This window comes from Numida meleagris, chromosome 3 (assembly GCF_002078875.1).
Source record: "Numida meleagris isolate 19003 breed g44 Domestic line chromosome 3, NumMel1.0, whole genome shotgun sequence".
Taxonomy (NCBI): Eukaryota; Metazoa; Chordata; class Aves; order Galliformes; family Numididae; genus Numida; species Numida meleagris.
The window spans coordinates 102,421,971-102,447,085 of NC_034411.1; the positions used below are offsets into that span (position 1 = coordinate 102,421,971).

Below are 25,115 nucleotides of genomic sequence, written 5' to 3' on the forward strand. Positions count from 1 at the left end.
CCAGAGAAGGAGAAGGCTGAATGTTCAAGGCCTCAGAGATCTCAGTCTGGCTCCACCACTTGTTAAATGGCCAACAGGAGATCACTCTTGACCTTCCAGCAGAAAGCTGTTCCAGGGACTGCTCCATGCCTGCGGCTTGAGATCAGTGAGTCCCTAAGGAAATATAATACCACAAATGTACAGCTGTCTGTGCATGTTTTGCATGTATCTCCATGCATCCATATATGCATGGTGCACACAAACAGATCCCTGCATATATCTGAGCTGCTTCAGTTTGAATTAAGTACTTCCAGTAGGAGAAGGTGGAAAAATCTCTTAGTAAGCAAATGTACAGAGCTCAGAGCTACCCTTAGTATGGCTGTGCCCTCCTTTTTGTCACGGACAAAATTCCTCTCCATCCCATGAAACCACTGCTGCATCTTACCTGCGAGGTCAGCAGTGCTCCAGCTGTGGCCTTCACAATCTGGGCAAGCATCTGAGAAAAACAAGCCTATTACCAGCTCATTTAAACTCACCAAAGCAGAATTTTTCCCTCCAGTGCTTCAGAGTGGGTCTAAACTTACAGGTCCAAAAGCCAGAAAAAGAGCATGCATCAAAAGCCAGGCAAGGACAGAACAGTTAGTACCTCCTGCTTCTGCACTCACCGTCTTGCTCTTTCTCCTTGTTCTTCATCTCATTTCCCTTCCCATGATCAAATGGGCTGAGTGGGTCTCAGGTCATCTGTGTTTAACAGAGTACAAGGAAATCCTGTAGCAGTATATAGGACATATTTTGGTCCTGTAGATTTTGCGACATTCGCGGAAGGAAATGTCATTTTGCTTACAATTGAAACTACCTAAATAAAACCAGGCTGTGCTTCCCCCAGCAGTCACTGCCTGAGGCTCACTGAATAAGAAGCTCTCAATAAAACAACAGGCTCAGCCTGGAGACAAGCAGTCAGCTGGAATGGATGGGAATCAAAACTAGGCTGTCAGTATTTTGTTGCTTTTTTTTTCCTTGGCAGCAGATAAAGTTGCCCCCATGCAGACTAAATCAGAGCCAAGATTTTTTCCGGACTTCTGAGATCACTTCACTTCTTTGCCTCTTCATACTTTTTCTTTTCTCAACAGGGTTTTATTTTTCGTAGTATCAACCCAGTAAGCGAGGAGCTTGTGGAGACCTGCTCACATGGAGAACAGAGGGGAAAACCCAAACCAGTCTTGCTGCTTCGTTAATGGCATGGAGGCTCAGATAACAAGTATGGCTGCTGGATATTTAGGCCCTGCAAGTAGCTCACCTTTCCTGGCTCTCCTTGCAACTCACATTTAAATGACACACACTTTCTCTTTCCCAAGTTTTTTTTGTTGTGCTTTTTTTCCCCCATCTGTGACTGAAGAAACTATTAAAAAAAAATTAGCTTGAAGGAACGAGTAGGATCCATCACTCCACTGAATTTTGGGCAGGAATTACATGCCTTTACTGAAGAGCCATTTGGCCTCTTACTAACAGGATGCAGAGGAAGGGAGGCTGGGGCATTTTGTTCTGTGTGGTACAAGTTTGAATCTGGAATTGGGGCTAATTTCCTTGCTGAAATCAGCACTCTGGGGATGGGTCAATATTGCTACCCCAGCTGTATATATGGATGTGTTGTAAAGCATTTATAAGAAAGGGAAGGGCTTTGGAAATGGAAGAACCAGTATCCTGTACTTGGCCTGTACTTGCTTTTCCTGGGGTCTTGCTCATCCCACAGGGTAGCAGAGCTGGGGCCATCATGGTGGCTTCTTGACTGTGGTTGCCCAGAGACACTGTGGATAGCCAGCCTTTGGGCCAGGTTGGATGGGGCTTTGGGCGACCTGATCTGTTTGTGTAGTTCCTGCCCTATCAGTCACCCTCTGGCTCTTGTTTGTTCATCTTTGATGTCTCCTCAAGGGTGGCACCCATCTGGCAAGCTGTCCTTACCCATGGTGTCACTGAAAGCATCCCTTGGAAATAAAATTAGATACTGGACATGAGGAAACTGGAAGGTATTTTGCATCTCATTGCATACCAAGCTTTCTCAGTACTGATCTCCAAGGGGGACCTGTAGACTGTTCACACTGTGCTTGTTACCAGTCCCCAGGCAATATGTCCTGCAGAGGCCTTTCAATAAAATTAAGGATTTTGCCTTCCTTACCAGAACTGCTGACAAGCACTTTGTATTGTCTTGCCTATCCAAGATTTCACAGTTCTGCGTCCCATAGGCTCACAAATTAAGGCATATGTTGATTGTCATAGAAAAAACATTTTTAAGAAAGAAGAAGTGGCTCTTTCTGCACTCAGTTTTGCCAGTTTTCAAACTGTATTAGGCTCTGAGTATCTTCTCTTTTGAAGAAGCATTCATTTATGTGCTTAGAACTGCTACAGACACACGGCTGGCAGCCAGATTCAGGCCTGAACTCCTGTTTTGGGGCATGCAGCAGCACTCCTCTGTAGAAATAACAGCGACTCTGTGGGCATCTTGAAGCCACGGAGTCCTAGAAGGCTTTTTCCTTCTCTCTTCTCAGAATATTGCAGCACTGTGTAACAACAGCTGCAGCCACTGACATTAGCTAGGGTCAGGATTGCTGCCAGAGATCTGGTGATGATTTTCACTCCACATTTCTGGAGTTTGTTACCTTGTAAAAGAAGCAATCACCTTTCTTGTAATAGGGCAGGGCTTTGCATTACTGCAGTATTTTCTACTTCCAAATTATTTTACAAGCCTTAAGTGGTGCATCGTCTCAGCACACCTACAGGGGACTGTGGATAGGTTTTATCTTAATTTTATAGTTGTATTTAGTCAAACAAACAGGAAACAATTTTCTCATCAACTCTTCATTTTCTGGCCCTTGGGTTAGACCCACAGGCACAGTCCCATCCTCTGTCTGGTTTGGGGCTTGTCTCTAATCAGCCTGGTATGGCACTGCTGCAGAAAAACAGCCCAGGGAATAATCTAGGGGCAAGCCACAACTATCAACACCAGGCTGCAGAGTGGCTGCATGTTGTAGTTTACCTTCATGTGTAAATGTTTAAACCAGTGGCTCTTGAGCATTTGCAGCCTTCTCCTTTCAGACCATCCTATGCTGTGCACAGCATTTTGCAACCGCAGTTCATCCTCTCTGACTGAAGGGCTTTTTTTTAAAGGCACATACTCACTCTATTTTACAGCCACACAGGCCAACAGACAACTTGATGGTAAAATGTTGATGCAGTAATCTCTCCCAAAACATATTTTCAGGGTCCAATAACTATATAGCCAAAAGTGAAGAGTACAGCAAGGATGTGTCATGAAGGAGATGAAGATGAAGGTATAGAGACTGGGGAAGCAGCAGCAGCAGGGGTGAGACAGTGCCTGTGCACCAGAGGAGACAAACGTCCCATGTGCTGCCAGGCTGCTTTTGGGAGCCTGGTGCTCCTCCTGGCTTCAGCCAGGGCAGATCTTGCACTCTTCAGAGGAACTGAATCATAGAATCATCACATGATTTGAATTGGAAGGGACCTTAAAGACCAACTAGTCCAGTCCTAGATCAGGCTGCTCAAGGCCCATCCATCCTGGCTTGAACACTTCCAGGGATGGGGCATCCACAGCTTCTCTGGGCAGCAGTGCCAGTGCCTCACTACTCTCACTGAGAAAAATGTATTCCTTATATCCAATCTAAACCTACCCTCTTTCCGTTTAAAACCTTTGCTCCTTGTCCTGTCACTGCAGGCCATTGCAAAAAGTCTTTCTCCATTTTTCTTTTAACCCCCTTTATGTACTGAAGGGCCACAAGAACATTTGCCTGGAGCCCTCTCCAGACTGACCAAGCCCAGCTCTTAGCCTTTCTTCATAGGAGATGTGCTTCAGCCCTCTGAGTATCTTCACTGCCTTTGTCTAGACCCACTCTAACAGGTTCATGTTGTTCTTATGCTGAATACATTACTCCAGGTAGGGTCTCACGAGGGCAAACTAGAGGAGAGAAATCACCTCTCTCAACCTGCTGGCCACATTCTTTTTAATTTGTTTTCAGTGACCACACTGTGTATTCTTATTCTCCAGAATGTGTCAACATGCTCATATGCTCATGTGAGAGACTGTTTTAGTTCTTTAAATTTTACTCAGTAAAGCATGTCCGCTGCCCAGAAGCTCCCAAATAACCCTGTTCTTGACAAAGCACATTCACTGTTTACATTATGCTGCACTGTGATTTTTGTGGTGGTTAGAAACCTTAATGAATCACCAAGGCTACAGCTTTGAGTCCCACCCAGGTTGCTCATACTTGCTGGTCAGTTGCACTACAGTAAAATACACTGGGTTCATTTTGACATTGCATTTCCCAGAGGCTTTGTGTAAATAAAAGGATGTCAAATGCACCCAGCTCTCCCAATTGCTTTCATGAAGCCAAACTCAGGAAGCTAGACTGCTTGTTCTCTATGCCTCTTATGTCAATAGCCTTTTAGTAAGAGATTTTTAGAAAGGCCTATGACTTACTTAAAAGGAAAACCCCACAATGGGATGGAAGTTTGTGTTTGTCAGGGCTGATCTAATCTGAGAATCATGGTGCATTGGCTGAAAGGTTAATACTGGAATGCTGTCCAGTTTTTCATTTAACACAGGCCAAATGTCACATCTGAAAACATGACAGTGCTGTTGTCCTTGCTTCTTTGCCAGCCTACATCCATATGCTTTTACAGCACATAAGACAAAGACTAAATGTCCCATACAGCAGCCACAGCAGTCAATGAACTTACAAACATCAGAGGAAAACGTCTCCACATCAGTGGATTTCTTGCTTATGAAAGATCTTTTTTTTTTTCTGAATTTCCTGCTGCTTTTAAGAATTACAACTGTAATCCTACATGAATCGTTTTTTACTGTTTTAACTGCAGCTAACCATCAGGCAGGCAAGATAGCGCAAGCCACATGGATGGAGCTACCGTGTGATCTCACTCCATTACACAACAGTTGGAGGAGCCCCAGTGGTGTTAACGTTGCACAGAACAAGCTCCAAGAAGTTTGGGGCTTATAGACAGTCACAAGGAATTGTCTTAAGTCATGAGAGAGAGAATGGGAATGAATGGGATTTCAAAGTCTGGATTACCCTCAAGGCCAGCAGAGTACATTCCTATAACCAGCAACTGTATGAAGGCATCATACTTGTCTCATTTCCTTTTATCTTGTCTCTAGCGGCCATAATCTCAGATCCGTTCTACCCATGTTTCAATAAAATGTGACTACGGGGCCTGATCCTCACCAAGTAGGCAGTTCCTGTGAAATCAGCAGGTCTGTGAATGCCAGCCTGGGCTCAGGCCAGCTCTGTCCTGGACAGTGAGCCACTATTTCCATTACATTATCTTTTTCTTCCACTGACTTTTTTTTCCACCTTAAAGGCATTTATATTTCAGTCATAAAACATGTTCAGATTCCTACTTGTTCTGAAACAAGTCTCTTACAAAAGCTTCATATTTTAAGGTTCCATTCAATTTTCTAACAAAATGAATATGTCTGTTCATAGGAAACCACTGTGAAGGGCAGGCTGGGCTTAACTCCACCAAACTCAGTCTGAGTTTATGTTGGCACTGAGCACTTGCTGTGGATGAGGCAATGGCAGGCTGAAGGCAGAGGGAAGTACCAAGAACATGGAGGACACAGAGCAAAAGAGAAACAAGGGCTCTGTGAAATGAGATCCTTGACCACCCAGTCTGTACCTATCTCTGCTGCCCTGTGTATCGCATCCTTCCTCCCTAAAAGTTTTCGGTCAATATATGCCATGGTTGAAGCTCTTTAGATCACTGCTACTAAAAACCAATCGAGGAGTAACTAACCAAGCACACGAATAAGCACAGATCCTTAGGAACTCAGAAAAAACAGCCGCAAAGTGTTTCATAAAACTGCTTCATTCCAGTAGCTCGGGTTTTAGAAAAATACTAATGCCAGATTTGCCATCATGCCCAAAGCACTGGTAGGAAGATCAATTCGATGACCGGGGGAAAGCTCTTTGTAAACCAGTCAGGAGCCCAGTATACATTTCCCAACAAGACAACTGCCCTGGAATTTTAAGGAATTGTCCAGGATCCTTTAGGCCACATTTTTATGCTGTTTGACTGGATTTTGGATAAGGTCTCACTTTTTTTACTGGCCTTTGCCCCTTGTCATGATGTGCACAGTCTCTGAAAGAAACTCTGCTCCCATCTGTGTTCTCAGTGCTCTGCAGGGCTTTTGTGTTTACTGAAATAAATCCTTGTACTCCTTCTGCACTTCTCTCAGAGCCTGCACGCAGCAGCCCCCTGGGGTTGTTTTGGTTATCTGTATACTTTTCTCCTTGAATTAGATGACTTCTCCCTTCCTAGACAGATTGCACAAGCTGTTTCTTACCCAGACACCATGAGTCTTTCCACCCCCAGAAATTGCCACACAGCTCCTTGCTGAGCACCTCCTTCCCATAAATAATGCATTCTCAGATTTCTTAAATTCTTGGTCATTTTCCTTGATTCAGCTATGTCAATGACCTCTGTTATGATAGCAGTGTCCTTTCAAATTAGCGTATCTGCTGTGTAAATCCTGTTTAATATCTTTTTTCTTACTTTATAAATAAAAATACGTACTGTAGTCCTTCACATGTGGAGCAGTGAAATTGCTGTGATGTTTTTGTGCCCTGTTAAGAGCTCTGACCTAGCTTGATGCCAGCCAGCTCCAATTGCCTCTTACTCAGCAGTTTCCATGGACAGGGTGCAGGCCAGTTCTGTCCCCGGAGCTCGTGGGTTTGTGTCATGTGTGTGGGGATGGGAGAGGACAGGAGGGAACTCATCGCACCTAGCTGAAGTATTGTAGTTATAAACCCACTTATCCAGCCTCCTGTAACCATTGTTTAACATAATTCCCATCTTGTGTCACTGTTTTGTCTCTGATACAAGACCAGGTTCACTGTAAATGTGGTAACTTGAGCAAAGTCACAGTATATGGGGTCATAGAACCATAGAATCACAGATTCATTTGAGTTGCAAGTGATCCTTAAAGGCCATCTAATCCAACTCCCCTGCAATGAACAGGGACACCCACAGCTAGACAGGCTGCTCAGAGCCCCATCCAGCCTGACCTTGAGTGTTTCGAAGGATGGGGCATCCAGCAGTGCTCTGGCCATCCTGTTCCAGTCATCCTCATGGTAGGGATCATCTTCATAGGCATGGTGGCAAATATAAGATTCCCATGCCCAGTCAAACAAAATCCAGTGGAAACAATGAGAGCAGGAGCAGAAGCACATGATATTCAGCCCAGTTTTACCAGAAAAACACTGGATGCTCAGTAATCAGAAAGATTATCTCTGTGTTCACTTTTCTCCACAAAACAGAGTTGCCTACAGAAGATGATCTTCATGTCCTCAATGCCATCCTTTCCACATCTCTCCCCCTTTGCAAAGGCTGCCCTATCTCATGCTGGTTTGTACATACAGTAACACTCACTCCCTGAAGAAGAAATCATTGAATGGCTTCCAACCCCTGTGCCGTGGACTGGTTGCCCCCCACCAGATCAGGCTAACCAGGGTCCCATCCAACCAAACCTTGAGCACCTCCAGGGATGGGGCACCCACAACTTCTTTAGGCAGCCTGTGCCAGTGCCTCACCACCCTCTGAGTAAAAAATTTCCTGACATCTAAACTAAATTTCCCCTCTTTTAGTTTCAAGCCATTCCCCCTTGTCCTGTTGCTGTCAAACCATGTAAGGAGCTGCTTTCCTTTCTGCTTAGAAGCTCCCTTCAAGTACTGGAAGTCTGCAATGAGGAACATTTGCTTTGCTCAGCATTTCTGCTCTTACTGGTTCTGAGGACTGAAGTCTCCTCCCTGTGTCACTCTGCTTGTTACAGCTGCAATGCAACACCACTGTGTTTATAATTAGAGGCCTCTATTTTCCCAAATCTCTGCTTTCTGCCATCCCACACCCCAGCCTGCTCTGTCTCCACATGTACGAGCATCCTCCTGACCCCATCTCCTCCATGCTGGCAACCCATGATCCTGCCACACTCCAGCGCTTAGGCCTTGCAACGTTTGCACCCCTTCAAAACTCCTGTATCCACACCATCTTCCCCGATATACATGATGTGTTCACACAGAATCTCCTTGCACAGCCACATGTGCTGTCTGTGACCTGGCCTCTCCCTCTTGTTTCTGTTGGCAGCCAGTATTTACACTCTGTGACACCTGAGGCCTGCTCTGCTTGTGCCTTCCTCTTACATCCGCCGCTCATCGCACCCTTGCTCTTGAGTTCAAAGTTCAAAATGAAATGTAGTTGCAAGTGAAAGATTAAAACATGTGAGTGAAACAAGACACTCATACCCTTGTGTACTTCTGCCGATGTCCTTGATACAAATCGATCTTTCTGTCCCCCTTGATACGCCTCCAGTGGGCCCTTTGTACTGTGTGGGATGCAGAGATCAAAACAAGCAGATTTAATGAGCTCACTTCTAATAATATTTTGAAGCTGTCTTTTTGTAGCACGTCTCCTAAGTTCTCTCTGGCTATACTTTGCATTTGTCTCATTAGAAACATGCTTTTCCTGTCAGGCCGCTGACATTGCAGGGAAGCTACTCTTGGAAGCTGACTCCCAGTCTGTGTCTAAGCACACATTTGCACACACACAGATTCATATGCATTGATTCTTTAGCAAAATTCAGGATCTCATAGGTCATTTCAGTTACAGGTAGAAATTGAAGTTCAATTCTTTTCATACCTGTTGGCTTGCTACATGAAAGAAAGCATAAAGCCTGCTTCCCTGAGCATAGGAGCAGTAAGTTACTGATTTATTTTGATCCCAGTTCCCAATCTGTTTGAGCTCTTGCTAGGTCAGCTCTCTAGTGCCCACGGCATGTGACTATGATTCCTCTGCTGTCCTCCTTCCTTTTCTGTGGGCTCCTGGCATGGTCTGCTCCTCAGCCTAGGATTCATCCCTTTCTCTACATGCACATGCAGAGTTAGAATGTTGCCAAAAAATCACAGAATTACAGAATGGCTTACATTGGAAGGTACCTTCAAAATCAACCAATTTCAACCCCCTGCCATGAGCGGGGTTGCCACCCACCAGACCCAGGCCTCCATCCAACCTGGCACTGAGCACCTGCAGGGATGGGGCATCCACAGCTTCTCTGGGCAGCCTATGCCAGTGCCTCACCACCCTGATTTCCTGATTTCCTACAAGGCCCAGCTTGTGCTGAAAGGAGATAGAGACCTCATCCAAGAGGCAGATTGGATACAAGCCTCCCACAATGGGGCTGGGCTGGGCTGGGGCCGATAGGTCTCTGCATCCCTGTGTGGTGGCTGGGAGGCATGTCCACAGCCCCAAGCCCTCAGCAAGCTGAACACATCAGAATTTGGTCAGGTCTGAGCCACAGACTTAATGAGGATAATGGCCCATACTCTAAAGACCTTGAATTTACCAACATTTGGAGTGTGCTGTGCTGTCAGACTCAATTATTACTGTTACGCATCATGCTGCTCTTTGCCCGCACTCACAAATTGTTTCATCTTATCCTGCAGTGAGCAGAGGCTGAAGATAAATTGGGTTTTGTGAGCACACAAAGGCTCCGTACTCAAAGGCACAGTACATATCACAGCCATGCACACCACGGCATTTTACACATTGCATTTTTGCATTGCAGATGTGCACAGTGTAACCAGACTTGTTTCATTCTTGTTTTCAATAAGAGATTGAGCTTGTATTTCTCATTGAAAATACAGCCCTCTCCCACGATGCATTTCTTGACTTCTCCAGTTTGGCAGCATATTTTAAAATGCACACCAGATTTGTAGGAATTTTTGCAGAATCAGCATTAGGCCAACTAAAGCGGTAAAATATCTTCTTTCTTCCTACAAAATAACTTCCTTGCTTGTACACACAAAAATTGGTTTATCTTCTTCTGTCACCTTGAGAGCTCATGTGTGCCTTGCTAAATAACATCCCTAAATCCTTCCAGAGTTCCTGCTTTTCAGAGACAGCCTCGCTCTGCAGATGGTCAGCTTCCTTTGCTGTGAATTCTGTAATTTTCCATCTCTCTGATTTAAAGCTCAGGTTGTTTGAATCATCTCAATATATCTCTCTCTTCAAATGATTCTAGATGACAGCCTTATCTTCATCATTATTTACCATTCTGTCAATCTTCGTGTCATCTACAGTAAATTAACTCAGCAGTGTTTCCTATATTTGCTTCCAGAGTGCTGTAAAAATGTTGAACAGCATTGACTATATACTGAACCCAGCGCTTCATCATTAAATGATTCCCCGGTGACAATCACTTTTTGAGACCTGTCAATTAGCTTGTTTTTGACCCAATTAACGTGCACTTTATTGACATCACATGGAGTTATTTTTAATTGCAGTGCTGCAGTAGTACCAAGCTTTAAAAATCCCTGTCTGCTACTACCACTCAACTCCACAGTGCCTCTGGTAATGAAATCAAACTACTTTGAAAAAGACACCGAACCATGTGTCTGACATAATTATCTGCTTATCATTTCTTACTTTGCTAATTGAATCTTGTTAATGGAAGCATTCCCATTATCTTGCCTCAGAGCAGCAGGGCAGCTGGCCTGTAGTTCCTCAAATAATCTTGACTGCCATGTGTGACTGCCTTCACATGGGCCCATTTCCAGCCCCTGGAACTTCCCAGCTTTTCCAGTGCTTATCATTAGCATGCCAAGTTTCCTTCCCCTAACTCATTTATGGCTCCTGAGTTCAAGTTGCCTGGACCTACTGATTCTCAACCGTGCTCACCACTGTGCTGTTAAACAACTTAGAAGCTAAAGAAACTGACCGTTCTCTTGCCAGTGCTGAAGTTTTATTGAATGTTTTCACTTTCTTCCATGGAATTCCCAAAAACCAAGGCGGTTTTGGATTGCAATTTTACAAGGAAGTTACAAAGTCTGGTCCCTGTGCCAAGTTCCCCGTTCATGTAGGGTGTTTTTTGTCTGGCTCAGCCCTATCTGGGTATAAGCCTGTTGGCAAGTAGAGCTGGCAGAGACTTGCTGTGATATAATCAGGTGGCTTTATGATACAATCCCTTTCACAAACTGCTCAAGCTTAAAACTGACTGGGTTGTTTGTTTCCTTGGGAAAGACTCAGAGAACATCATTCCTCTGGAAGGATGAAACTTCCTTCCAATTTCCAGCCTAAACTTATTCATGGCAAGTTTATAACTGTTTTGGCAGTACCAACATTTTCCTTTTCTTAAGCAGTCTTTTCCATCCCAGGCATGGACTCTGTATTATACAACACAGTCTTCAATATGAACAGTTAAAGACCCAAGGTGTTTTGGTTTCTCCGTATCTAACAGAATGCCTGTTCTTCCAACCATTCAAGCTATTCTTGTTCCAGTCTGAATTCCTCTTTCTTGAACTTAGAGTGACCAAATGAGGTTTTATCGAATCTCTGCGTAACGGTACTGATATTTCCCTATTTTTGTTGGAAATGTTTCACTCAGTGTGTCTCACTTGTCTCTCTTAAATGCCCTATTATATGTGTTCTTGCTTCTTGTTATGGGGTGGTGATGGCAAGAGAACTAAAAAAACTTATAAAATAAAATTTTAGACTGTATTTTCAAAAAGGTCCACAGCATCTTAGAGGTCTGATCTCACTTTCAAGGGGGTTTCAGCTCTAGAGCAGTTTTGCATAGCACATAGGCACGTGATTCAAATCCCTGTAAGTTCAGATTCTAAGACCCTACCTGCACCTTTAGGTGCCTAGAACATCTGAACTTAAGTAGTTCTGAAAAAGGACTTCAGTCTGTAGGCTACTTAAACATTTTTGAACGCATTCCCTCAGAGGTCATGCAGTGGGCATGGTGTGCAGCCCTAAGAGCACTGTAAACGGGATGCATCAGTAGTGACTAACTAGGATTGTATGGAAAGTCTTTAAAGTATTTGACTGGTAAAATCATCAGTAGAATTTTCCTTAAATAGTCTTATACCAGGAAAAGCAACCAGAAGATTGAAGTATAGAGAACTGGTAGTTATTGAAGAAAAGGAGCATGTGTAGGATCTTCAAACTTCTCATCTACACCTTCTCTGGGATTTTAGAGCCTAATATTTTTATGATACTGACTTTTTTTTTATTAATGTCATGCTTATCACCTTACACCCAGCAAAAAATGTCCTTTGTCACATTTGGCAAGGATTTGGGTCCCTGTCCCAGAAAGGGAACACCCAAGAATGCTGACAGGGATGAGTGTGGAGAGTGGGTGGTCACAGCATGAGGACGACTTATGTGTACCTCAATTCATCTGCTGGGAGAAGCAGCTGAGGGCTTTGAGATACACATCTGTAAGATTACAAAGAAAGAGTGTGAACAGAGAAGAAATTCCTGTACATTGGACAGTGTAAAGAAATGATTTAGTGGTTGGCAATCCTGCCCATAACAGGGATGTTGGAACTAAATGATCTTTTAGGTTTCTTCCAACCCAATCCATTCTATGATTCTATCATGTGATTTTATTACGATTACAGGATCAAAATGAAGCCAAGAAATACAAATTCAAAACACACAGAATGAAATAATTCTTTACACTGTGACACCCTAAGCTATAGTAATGTGTAGGCTGAGTGTGATTCTGTGATTCTGTGAAGCTATCACTGGGCAGTTATGTTTTCCTTACACTTTCCCTAGGTGTACATTTTCAGTCCATGTTGGAAACATGATTGTAAGCTAGCTGGGCCTTTGGTTGGATCTGGCATGAACATTTTCTATTTTTGAGTAATGTCGATGTGTCTTAGGTTCAGCTGAGATGGAATTGTTTTCTTTACAGTGTCTGGTATGATGCTATGTTTTTGGTTCTAAGAGAAAAACAATGTTGATAACACATCGATGTTTACAGTTGCTGCTAAGCATTGTTGTACAGAGCCAAGGCCATTCTCAGTGATGCAGGGATGATTTTGAAAAAGTTTGGATCTTTTCCTGTGTTTTCAGCTCAGAAATTTGTATTTTAGAAATAAAGACAATTGTTAGCCATGTTTGTATGCAATACACAGAGAAATCACATTATTTTTACATAGAACTTTTAATGGCCATAAGATAATTAACCAGCCTATAATGAACTTTATGGTACTATTTTTCAAAACAGGGAAACTTTAACTGCTCTTACATTAAAATATTGGTAGAAAGCCTCTACTCTAATAAGGTTAAATATCTAAAAGCAATTTCAAGCATTTAATTATACTGGTTCTTCAGGTTAATAGATCTGCTTGCATTTCTACAGTGTCCTCCATCAATTTATCTCTGCAAAGAGCAATTAATTAAGCCTTATGCTACTCCTGAGGGTCAGTTAATAGTATTATATCAGTGATATGAGGCTCAAAGTGATTTGACAGTTTTCTTTCCCTCATGCTTCCCTCAGTAAGCAAAAGTGTCTGTGCTCCAACCTCGTGCACCTCTGCCTGGTGCCAAAAGTTAGGTGACAGGGATCTATCCAGGAGTAAGGCACTCAGTTATGATAAAATAGTCAATGATGCCAAGCTTAGTGTGGGGACAGAATATGTATTGGGAAATCTGGTAACCTGCAGGTGGGCACCACTGGGATGCAGTGAAGTCAGGTGATAGCTTTTTATGGGATTATGGATATGGCTACCTACATGCTCTTGGCTCTGCAGATTGTGGTCCCCAAGAAGTCCCAAGTGTTCCCCTTCAGCTATCTGTGAAGTCCAGGCATTTCTCACACAACAGTCCCTTCACCGTTTGTGAGATGCAGCCATCTCTCACAGTGCTGTCTCTACCTTTCTGCAATTTCTTACACTGTTGTTTGTTATCTTCAGCGGTTTCTCATGCCATGTCCTGTGGTTTCCCTTGCCTTGCTTAGTTAGCCTCACCTCAAGCCACAGTCAACTCATGGACCTGGTCATTTGCCTGCAAGCCTAACACAAGGGACTAAGACAGTCCAGAGAAACCACGCCATGGCATCAGAGGCTTCTTCAGTACCTCAGTGAGTGCAAAACCACCACTGCTCAAGGAGCTGGCAGTATCCTCAGCAAGGATAGAGTAAGTCTGGATCTGACTTTGTCATCAGTACAAGCAGATGAAAACTCAAGTCCTATTATGCAGTTTTGAGCCTCCAATCTCCTCCATGTCTTCCAGCACCAATAAGTACTTGAATCTCTTTACTCTAATCTGCTAAAGGGAATGTAAGGCACTGTCTGACCTTGCTGAAGAGGCATGGGATGCAAGGAGTGCTTGCAAAGACTGCAAAGATAATTTAATGGAGGGAACTTGAGGAGTGCAAGGTGATACATAACCCGCAAAACAAGTTTAATGAAATGTTTAAATTGCTGTGAGTTATGTAACCACATTAAAACGGTAGCATTGACACTAAAACACCGAACAGAAGCTAGGATTTTCCAAGCTGAGATACCCAAACAGTGCTAAGAATGCAGCCTCCTTTGTGACATTACTGCATATGCAAAAGACAAGGAATCTCAAATAGCTGATTTTTCCAGTAAAATACTCAGTACAGTTGGGTAATTACTCTGTGCATTGTTATCTAGTTGAGCAAAGAGTCTCTGGTGCATGACTCTGTTCTTTTCTTTGTCTGCATCACAGAAAGGAGGAATAGGATGGAGGAAGGAGCTGTCCCTCACCCTACTGACCTACCTGAGCCAGAGCTTCCCCTGTTCCCATGAATGAGGGACTGAGAGACCCAACGTCACTGCACCTATCTACAAGTAGCTCCTAACAGCTACCCAAGAAGACCCACACTTCTTCCCCCATCAGAAGTCCTCTCAGCTGGCCAGGGCCCTTTTGCAATCTGTTTGCCTCAGTGGCATAAATTTACTCTATTTATTTGGATTGAACTGATTGGCACTGATGAGATGTGAGACAGTGAAGATCAAAGCCTTCAGGTTTTTTAAATTTCATTTTGGAAGGAACATTTCCTGCACAAGTAATAGCCCATATTTCAGTCTCATTGCCTAAATCCACATTCTCTACCCTGCTCGGAGCTCAATGCTATGGTTTTTACCTGAACATCCCCCTACAAAGCGCTGCTGATTTACATCACTGCTACAAAGGGGGCAATGGTCATATAAAATCAATTTGCCACATGGAGTCATATAGAGGGAGTCCTCGTGGGCTGAAGCTGCCATCAGAGATGAGCCCTTTCTGCCCTGTGATAGTCTAATTTCAAAGCAGGAAATTCCTCAGAATAACCAGCTCTGAGTCCCAACTGAGAGCTGACTAATAAAAGCGCTGTGAAATATTTAACTGTGCATAGTAGCAGAAGATTAAGAGCAGGTGTGATCTAGCAAAGCAACTACACCTGGAGAGAACATATTCCTCTTCCCCAGCTCCAGCAGTGTCCAGCACCTCCCACTGACACCCGCAGAGAGCTGATATTCTCCCTCTTCTTGGGAGCTGCCTCTACATCCCATCACCTGCAATACAAACCCTCTCAATCAAGTCACAGTGCTGAGAATGCAGGGAGGTGACCGTACTTCAGGAGCCGATCTGCTGTGGCTGTTATCATCCAATGAGAGAGAAAGAGCCTGTGCAGTACTGATCCTTGGACTGATATAAATATGAACTACCTCCAAGTTTGGGATTGAAGCATCAATGTGGGGTTGTTACGGGAACTGGGCAGAATGTTTTCATCAAGGTGCACAAATTCAGCGCCCAGCATCCATGTTCAGGTTCCCCAGAAGACATGATCCACTTCCAGGGCCTGCTTTATAGGGCATTTATGGGTACCAGCAGCACAGAGCTTTCAGTGACTCCAGCTGCATTCGCTTATCACAACATTTCTGAAAGTTCAGTTTCTTTTATCTGGATGCTTCGAATAAGTAATTCAGTCCTGGAGTTTGAAATTTTATCCAGCCACAGCATTTCCTTCTCCCTGGATTTCATTCCAAGGCCTTAATTTTTCGACTTAGGTTGTTTACTTTCTAAGCAGACTTATCTGTTTTTGCTGATATCCAGCAGATATTCCTATAAGATTTTATTTAGTTGTAACTATCAAGTGTTTTCACAATTAATTCAAGGAAAACCAAAATTCAAGAATTTAATTTCCTAGCATAAAAGTCATGGTTACTCAGAGAAACCCTTATCACCTTACGACTTGCTGGCCAGGAACGGGATGTTTGTGGTCGCTGCCCAGAGGTAGCTGTCTGGCTCTGACTCACTGCAATTTCACCTCCAGCCACTGCTGAGTTACAGCAGCTGATAATGAGAGTCATGCAAAGGATATTACAGCCATGAAGGCACTTCAGGCACAGCTCCTGGTGGACAGCAGAAGCAGGACACAAGTATATCTACATAATTCTTAATTAACTACAAAAAGTGGCTGGCTCCCTTTTCCCCCACCCCAGCTTCCCTCTTATTTCCCAGACCATAAACCAAATCTTCAGCAGGTATAAACTGGCACAGGCCCTCTGACTTCAAAGGAGCTGCCTTGGTTTGAACCAGCAGAAACTCTGGCGCCATATGGCCCTCATTATGTTAATGTGAGGCCCAAAGGATGCAGTGCAATAATAAAAAGGAAATACCATGTGATCCATCATAGCTTTGCCACTCAAGGAAAGACTTTCAAAGGTATTTAGGCACTGAAAGAAGCAGGCAGGTGCGTAGGAGATTTTTCTGCCTTCCATTTCCCCACGACAAAAATTTACTTCCTTTCCATCCCAAACCAGGCTGGAGAGTCACTGCACACAAGGGAGATTGCTGACCGTAAACCGTTGACACCAAGTGACCATGGAGAGCCATTTTGTTGTCACCACCATGGGAAGAAGTGACATTTTTCTACACGGATCAACAACTCAGCCTAGTGCCACGCCAGGGGCTGCCAGCACCTCTGAGGGCATTGGCAGCACCAGAGCAAGGCTTGGGCAGCAGATAAGGGACCCAGCAAGATGAATGACTCAAAGCAAGCTCCGACCATGCAGCCACGCAGCGTGCAGAGCTGCAGGAGGAGATTCAGGAGGATGGGTGCCACCTTCTCAGCAAATGGGAACCTACCGCACCCTAAGTTCTCCCAGGCCCACTGGTAAGGAAACTTTCAAGAGCATGGGAACTTCCTTTGATTTTAAATCCAAACAACAAACCACTGTTATTCTTGGACATTTATGTTACATTTTCCTCATATTTTTCATTGCATGGGTCATTAAAAACAAATTATTGCATTAAGGTGTTTTTAGTGTGGATGCTCCATGCAGCACTTGTTTGTTTCCTTGTCAGGAATTTCCTGCTGATCGGGTTTTATGTTGTCCTTACCTAAAACAAATTCTCACTAAGGACCAAAATAGGCCCTAAATAGTTTAAAAAGTGTTCTCCCATCTCAAGCTGGTTGTTTTTTTTTTTTAAGCCCTGTAATCTTTGCCTTGCCAAGTAATGGAGCAAGATTGCTGAGAGAATATTCACGTTGCCCTAAAGGAGTGGGAAACAGATTGCTCATGCAGCTCAAGTTACAGCCCATGGAATAATTTTCATGGACATTTTTCATTGCTCTAATGCCTTTATATTGGTGCTCTCTCATAGTGTGCTCATAGAAACATTAAGGTTGGGAAAGACCACTAAGATCATCTAGTTTAGCCATCCACCTACCACCAATATTGCCCACTAAACCACATCCCTCAGTGCCACATCTCCACGTTTCTTGAATACCTCCAGGGATGGTGACACTCCCACCTCCCTGGGCAGCCTGTGCCAATGCATCACCACTGTTTCAGAGAAGTATTTTTTCCTAATAGTCAGCGTGAACCTCCCTTGCAACCTGAGCTGTTCCTTCTCACAGTCCCTCTTAGGAATGATGCAACTCTGTTGCTGTAATAATATGGTGGGCAGCTGGATTAATTCCCTTAAAAAAAATTCTCTGTGTCATGAAGACTTCCTAGCACGAAACATTTCATTATTAGCTGCTTGTGTTTTGCCTAAATTTATTCTCTAGACTTGTTAAGAGGTTAGATGCAATGCCAGTGCTTGGATGTATGCACTATGCGGTGCTGTTGTCTTTCCCAATAGCTTGCAGTGCTGGATGCTTTTAATTCATGCATGTGCTAATGAGTCAGGAGCACACACTGTCCTTGGGACTGGCCAGAAAATATGGGAAGTGAAGAGTAAGTTAAGGCCGCTCCCTGAAAAATACTGTTTTTTGAGTTCTGGCATTTCCTAGTGAAGATTTCTGTTGTTAGCTGCAGCAAAACGCAAGACAGAGGGGTTTCCTGTATTCCTTCATGTGAAGGTGCAAATGGTCATCTGCCACCTGGTTACAAGAGAGCAACCTCAGCAGTAAGTGCCCTGCGAGATAAAGTATCAAAACAATATTGTCAAATGTCCACTCTTGACAGAATCATAGAATCATGGAACTGTTAAGGTGGGAAAGACCACTAAGTTCATCTAGTCCAACCATCAACTCATGAAGCAATGGATCATGAACTCTTATGATTTTAATTTCAGCAAGCGAGTGTTTACAATATGAAACCATGGTCTGGCACATTTTTGTGATTACAACTAATTTGACACATGCAAGCAATATTTGCCCTTTGGCATAAATATTTGCAAGATCAGAACGTTAACACCTAGCCAACGTGATTTAGGAAAAAATAGCAACCATTGAAAAATTCTTATATGAGGCTCTATAGTAGCTTAATACTTCTATAAAGTACCCAAAGTTCATTTACACTGTGCAGCAGGGAGCAACAAACATTTGCCTTTAAAAATCCACAGAACTTCTTGACTTGCGTTCAACTGAGAAAGAATGTGGAAAAAAAATATTTTTATAGCAAATTCCTTAAACACTTATCAGGTGAGGCATCAGAGGCAAGACCTTAAACAAATTCTGAATTCCCCAGTGAGGTATTTAAACAGTGGTTTGATATTCAAAAATGCTGGACAACAGCATTGCTTATTGACATCTTTTCTGAAGATCAAATCACAGACACAGGTTCTTACAAAAACCTGAACTTAGGCATTCATTGGAAAGTTTTCATTGTTGCTTCCATGTTGGGACATTTCATCCTTATGTTTGGGTAGAGGATGCCCATCGAATTAACACAAGTCATAGAATGGCTTGAGTTGGAAGGGACCTCAGAGGTCATCTAGTTCAAAACCATTGCCGTGGGCAGGTTTGCCAACCACCAGATCAGGCTGCCCACGGCCCCATCCAACCTGGCCTTGAGCACCTTCAGGGACCTTCATCCACAGCCTCTAGAGGCAGCCTTTGCAACGCAATGTCCAGCTGTGAAGTCCTCATTAATTCTCTAACCTTCCTGGTTTTATAGAACACAAACACTTCACTGAATATTGACTGAAGACCTGGACAATGACAGCTCATTGTTACAAAGTGTAAGTGTATGTAAAAGACTTTTTTGCATTTCTCATCTTTTTGCTACCACTTTCTTTCCCTCGTCTTATGTTGTAATCTCTGCAGAGAGCTCTGTGACGAAATCCTTAGTACAGCTAACATAAAGGTATCAGTATGGTTCATGAAGAAAAGGGATAACCATGTGGCCTTAACAGAAGGTTTCTCCCTGGCATAGGCTTTCACCAAACATCAGACATTTCCTCCTGGCTTGCCTCAAGGCCCCCGAGATTTGTAAACTCTGTGGGCAAGCATGGGATAAATTTTGGGCACTTCTAACCTCAGTGAGAGACTGCAGTTGGGTTCAGATCAAACACAGGAGCTTCACTTTTGGTTGGCATCAATCCTGGAGGAACTTGCCCCAGTACCTGCACAGAGGAAGATGAGACTTCTGAATGGGAAGCAACAGCAGAGCTTCTCAAATGGAGCAAATCAAAGGTTTGGCGAGGTCAGGAGGAATTATTTATGCAGGAGGGTAATGTTGGGCTGAAGAATAATTAATTTCAGAATGCTTTTGGACAATTACTTTTAGGCTGCTCTTAAACCATTGCTTTTAGGTTGACCTTTCAGGGTTCATCTGGTGCCGCCCTGCCTCTTTATTAGTCACTATTAGATTGCAGCCTGCAGCTATGGGGCAAAGGAGCACGGGGGAGAAATAAAACATAGGAGGAAGTAGAGAAGGAAGGGCTCTGCTCAGGAGGGTCTGCCATGATGTGGCCTCTGCTGGAGCCCATAAGGCTTCTCATAAGGCTTCTCATCCTTTTCTGCAGAGCACGGATATGGCAGAGGGATCTGGGGTTGTGATCACCAGACTGGTGAGAAAGCACCACGAGCCACCAAGAGGAGCTGATGTGGTAAAGGGTGCTTATTGGGAGCAGCAAATGGTGGCTTTGATAAGCTCAGAGGACTCAGAGCAGTGGGAGCAGCAGCTGAGGGCCTTCTGAGTTTGCTTCTGCTGGAGTAGATGGAAAGCCCTGGGGCTTCCCCTGAAGCCAGGCAGTGAACTGGATGTTCCCCCAACAAATTCCAGATGTTTTTCAACCTTCTATTGCATTGTTTGAATGTTGATAAGTGCTGATTGCCACCCAGACAGACACATTGTTTGGTTTCCCAGATATCTGCATGAAGAACTTCTAGGTGATTGCACCTGGCCAGCTGAGATTGGGAAAAGGCCCTACCAGAAGGGTTTCATCATTCTGTGTCACCTCTTTGGTACTCGACCTTGTTCTTTGCACTAGGAAGCTCTGTTGTTTCCCATAGCCTTGTGTAAGAGACAAAGCCGGGCTGCAGGGTCACCCGGGACGTGGAGCCATCAGCAGGGCCATGGCAGGAGGCTGGGGAAAGAGAGAAAACCATCAGTTTCTATGTGTTTGTGTCCATTTAAAATGAAAGTTTGGGATGCAACGGACATGGGATACGCGATACAACCCCTCAGTGCTACAACAGCTTTTCTTTCTTGTCTGGGAGATGTTCCTGCTTTGAAGACTCAGACCAAGGTCTGCGGCAAGCTTGGTCCTGGGCTGATGTCATGAGTTCCTGGGTCTGGTCTTGCCATAAAGGTGCCAGGCAGCTCTCATCTGGCTCTCCACAGGACAGCATGGCTCTCAGGTTGTCCAGTGTGGCAGGGACCCTACACATCTCCTAATTCTTCATTACAGAATGGAAGGTGGGGGCCATACTGGAGGTTGGTAAAGCCATGCACAGTGTGTGCGGCAGATGGGTTCATCACTTCCTTTGGTCACATTCACCGCTGGTTGGTGCTCAGTGTGTCCCAGTGTGGTCCTTCATCCCTCACCAGTGGCATTAGGGGATGCTGTTTGTCTCTGAATGCAAAAAAGAAATCTAGTGCAGTTCCCAGGGAGGATTTCAACAACTGCTTCAACAATTTACCTAAAAATAAAAATGGTCTCTTTAATGCAAGCTGCAAGTGCTGCCATTATAAATAAAAGTTGTACTAATTCTGCTACAGTAACAGCTTCTTTGCATTACACTGATCCAGCATGCAATAAATAACACTTGGCTTAACACGCTGCCAAAGCATAACTCTTAAGCAGAGCAGACTCTGCATTTTCTAAATGTTGCTTCCTATAGCTACGGCTGTACCAGCTTAGTTACAATGTGTGCACATACATGTGTTCCTGTATGTTCATACACAAGTCTCTAAAATTTATCTTGAAACATTTCTGTATGCATGAAAATGTCATTTTTGCCTGGATGTGAAAAAAGAGAGGTCATTCATTTACTGAACTTGCAACTGCCCTAGTTCTTCCTCCTGAATCTAATTGTTTAGCTTTTTCTTTTCATGCTTGCAAATTGCTCTGTGCAGCTGGTTTTATTTAAGAGGTTAGTATTTAAAAGTTGAAATGGGGACGTATTGCAAGCGTTACCCTGCAGCTCACAGTCCTTGTCCCATATATCATGCACAGCAGCTCAGACTGTTAATCATAGGTGAGGGCTAAAAGAAGATAAGCTGCATGCAACTGCAGTGAGATGGATGAGGATACAGCTGGACAGAGCAGCTTAGAGCTGTAAGAACAGTTCCTGTCCGAGTGGAGGATGTGCACATAGCAAAATGGGTTAGCTCACAGCATCCCTTTGCACTGCAGTAAGGAGGAGCACATGCAGAAGCAATGTTGCAGATAAGGAAACAATCTCCATCAGATCATGTGCTTGACTTCATTGTTGTGCATGGAACGAGGTCTGGACAGACCCTTTGGGAGGTCACAGAATCACAGAATGGCTTGGGTTGGAGGGGATCTCAAAGATCACCTAGTTGCAGCTCTCCTGCTGTGGGCAGGGTTGCCCCCCACCAGCTCAGGCTGCCCAGGGCCCCATCCAACCTGGCCCTGAATGCCTCCAGGGATGGGACATCCACAGCTTCCCCTCCTTTTCACCCACTCCCTGGAATTGTGCAAACATGCACGTGGATTGCGGGGTTAAAAAAAAGATAAACAATTTGTCCTTCATCAGGACACCGCATGTTGCAGATGATCTAGGCATGGCGCAAAAATGCTCCACAAGACAGCCTGAATCCAAAACAACTTCCCCAGTTTGGCCAGTCGTGCTCGCTCGCAGCAGGAGTGCTTGCAAACAGGCTGCCTCGCCCTTGGCAGAACGGTCGGTCAGGAGGACCTGGGGTGTGCAGCCACATCCCCACTCTGTTTAGCACCATCCAAGGAACTGGTAATGGAAAAGGAATGAATGGAATCGGTGTCTTCTGGCAGAATTAATCCCATGAGGATTTGCAGTCTGCAGGCAAGGTCTGGCTGGCCGGTGCAGAAGGTGAATGTGAGCACCCAGGGCACGCACAGAGCTCGGCTCACCCCAGCGGCCAGAAGGCAGCGAGAGGAACTCTCCTTAACAGCTGTGAGATCTGAGCTTTACCAGTTAAAAATGCTTGCAAGCAGGGAAAGAAAAAAAAAGAAAAAAGAAAAAGCTGGCCTTGGGAATTTGAAACAGGAATCAACTATAAATTGATGTATGCCATTTTTTTTCCAAGCCTCGAGGACTTGAAAGGCTGAGTTATTTTCAGTATACGGATCCCTCTCCACCAAATATATTTCCCAGAGTTTTCGGTGGAATGCAATGTAATGAAAATCAAGCTTTAATTATATTAATAATAATTTAGTTAACAACTCAATTCTCTGCCAGAAGTGTTTTGAGGTGGAGCTGAGCTGCTGAGCTTGCCCTTAAATTGCATTGTCATAAAAGGCTGTTTGCAGTCACTGGAGAAGGAGCGTTGCATATATTTTGCATTCGGGCTGTAAAATAATTTGATGTCCAAAAAAGCTGTTGATTTTCTCTCCTGTCTCTAGGTGCCCTACCAGCAAGGAGACAAGAAGCCCAGCTCTGGAACAAACTAAGGGACATCCCAACAGAGAGCTGCCGCCTCTTAACCTTTTCTAGTATTAAAAACATTTTTTAGAATCACTACTGGTATTGTCTTCCTATGGTGGTCACTTTACATATGCCTGCAGAAGAGTCCCTGAGACAGCTGCTGGCTTGAAAAGTCTTCCTGCCCTCTGGAGGAAATCAGGTCAGTGTGGAACCTTGGATCCTGACCCACTTCTTGTTTTCCCACCCTGCTTCACACTTCGCTGCTGTCAGCAGTCCGTTCCCAATGGGAGCTTTCCATGGACAAATGCCAGCTCTCAGTGGGACCCATGTGACGATTTGAGGTTGCAGCCTAGCGGTTGGAAGGGGCAGCCAGTGAGGGTCAGGGACACACCGCTATTGGGGATGCGATCCCAGACAGCCTGGCCTAGTGGTTGGCAATCCTGCCAGTGGCAGGGGGCTTGGAACTAGGTGATCTTCCTAGTGCCTTCCAACTTAAGCCATTCTATGATTCTCTGATAATCTGTTCCTCCGTGGGCCACATGCAGAATATGAGAGGGTGTTTCCACCCTTCACTTGCTTTCCTTTAGCACTCAAGAATCACTCATGAACTACTTCTGTTCAGTGGCTCATTCTGATGATATTTTTCCAGCTGTTTCATTCCTGATATCCACAGACCCATTAATAAAGCACCCCATCCGGGATGCTGGTCCCAGACTCACATACATAAAGTGATTCATGATCAGAAACACTAAAAGCAAAAAGACAACTTAGGCATTCGTGGGTTTTTTTTTTCAGTAACATGTCTGGGAATATAGCACTGCTAAATTAGCAGTGGGATCATCCTCTGCCTTCAGTGAATACACTGCCAGTTACAGGTAAAACATTAATTCGAGAAATCAAATGCAAGCGTGAGCAGTTCAAACAAAGCCTGCTTCCTGGTTCAAAGCCCAGCACAGACCTTGCTCTATCTGCCCCAGATTTTCTTACAGAGCTGGCTTCTCTCTGCTCCTTATGGCTGTATGTTACAATAATAAAGTGATGGAGAAGTGTTATGAATAATTGTTGGGCATTTCCAAGCTGTGAAATGCTGTTTCATTACAATATAATTCAATTTGTTAAAGGTGAAAAAAAAATAATTAACCCCCCCCCAAAAATAGTGCTAGGGAATATGGATCACCAGGATTAAACTCTACTGCTGGGTCCCCTGGTGTAAAGCCGCTGCTAACAGCCTGCTGACAGGGCTGCTCTAAAATTCAGACTGGTTCAACTGGAGACTGATGGACTGGAAACAACATTTGAAGTAAATATGCCCCTATGCTTTCCAGTAGCCCATATCACTCAGTTACGCAAACTACCATCAGCAGATCATGGACGTGCTATTTTGGAATAATAACAAAAAAAAAGCCAATTACATTAAAACAATAAAAAACAAACAGTGAGAGGGAGTTAAACCAGAGGGCAGGCTTGTGGCCTTAATGTTCCCCAGATCTGCAGATATAACCTCTGCACACCAAGCTGCGCACTGTACTTTCCTCTGTCAAGAAGCAAAGAAAATTTTCTGTAATTATCCTCATTAGTACCTGTCTCTTCAAAAGGCTTCCTTTTGTTTTTAGAAGAAAAATATGAGGCATAAGCTGTCTGGCGTATTTTCTATTATAGAATCTTCCCTAACAGCCTGCCTCATCACGTACTGTTTGTTGTGTATTGGTGGCATTGTCTTTGCATCTGTGGGAGGTCAGAATATGTACAGCACTAATTTCAGGGGTCACTAACAGGTTTTACTGGGGGAACAAACCCACATCCAGTTAGAAAAGCAGACAGGCTGCCAAGCAAGAAGTGTGACTTGAGGGGTTTGGATGCCTGAAAGCCTGCCTCCTTTATCAGTCGATCTAATAGAAGATTGCCATCCCCCACAAAATTTCCCCTGATTATTTAACAAGTGTTCTCTGCATGGCCAAGAGCTTGCAGTTTATGTGGATGCTTA

The 25,115-nt window shown here is 44.1% G+C and overlaps 1 long non-coding RNA gene across 1 annotated transcript; it reads left to right on the forward strand.

The window, feature by feature from the left end:
• On the forward strand, positions 22,426–23,222 carry LOC110397077. Its single transcript, XR_002437528.1, has 2 exons — positions 22,426–22,772; positions 23,110–23,222. It is a non-coding gene; the product is annotated as an uncharacterized LOC110397077 (long non-coding RNA).